We start from the raw sequence: 836 nt of genomic DNA on the forward strand, positions 1-836 counted from the left end.
TGTCCCTACATTTCTTTTAGACAGGGACAATTCTAGATTAAAACATTTTAGATTGGTGGCTGGCAGCAACCTTCCACTGGGGACCATGTCCATCTACTGGAGGTGGTCTCTTCAGGTCCCATTTCCTTACTATTCAGTATTTAGGCTAATGTCATCCCCATTGGGTCCTGGGAACCTCTTGCATCCCTGGTGTCTGGGACTTTCTAGTAGTTCGGCAAGTTCCCAACCCCCACTGTACTTATCTCTGTTCATTATAGCACCCCTCTGGACATCTTTCCTGTCTCTTCCTATCCCTGATACTGCTCCACTTTTTCCTCTTCATCTCCTCTCTGACTCAGATCGCTCCCTCCTTCTGCCTCCTGTGATTATTTTCTTCTCCCTTCTAAGCGAGTTTGAAGCATTCACGCTCTGACTTTCATTCTTCTTAAGTTACATATGGTCTTTGAGATGAACCATGGGTATTATGAGCTTTTGGGCTAATTCCAGTTATCAGTGAGTACATACAATATATGTCATTTTAAGTCTGGGTTACCTCATTCAGGATGATATTTTCTAGTTCCATCCATTTACCTACAATTTTTGTGAAGTTGTCATTTTTAAAGGCTGACTAGTATTCTATTCTGTAAATGTACAACATTTTCTATATCCATTCTTCCACTGATGGACATAAGTATGATTTCCAACTTAAGTAAAGCTGCTATGAACATAGTGAAGTATGTGTCCTTGTTATTTTTTTATTTTAAATGTTAATATAATTTTATTTATTTATTTGTTAGATGTTTTCATTATTTACATATCATATGATATCTCCTTTTCCAGTTTCCCCTCCAAAAAAA

Source organism: Mastomys coucha, unplaced genomic scaffold (assembly GCF_008632895.1).
Source record: "Mastomys coucha isolate ucsf_1 unplaced genomic scaffold, UCSF_Mcou_1 pScaffold1, whole genome shotgun sequence".
Taxonomy (NCBI): Eukaryota; Metazoa; Chordata; class Mammalia; order Rodentia; family Muridae; genus Mastomys; species Mastomys coucha.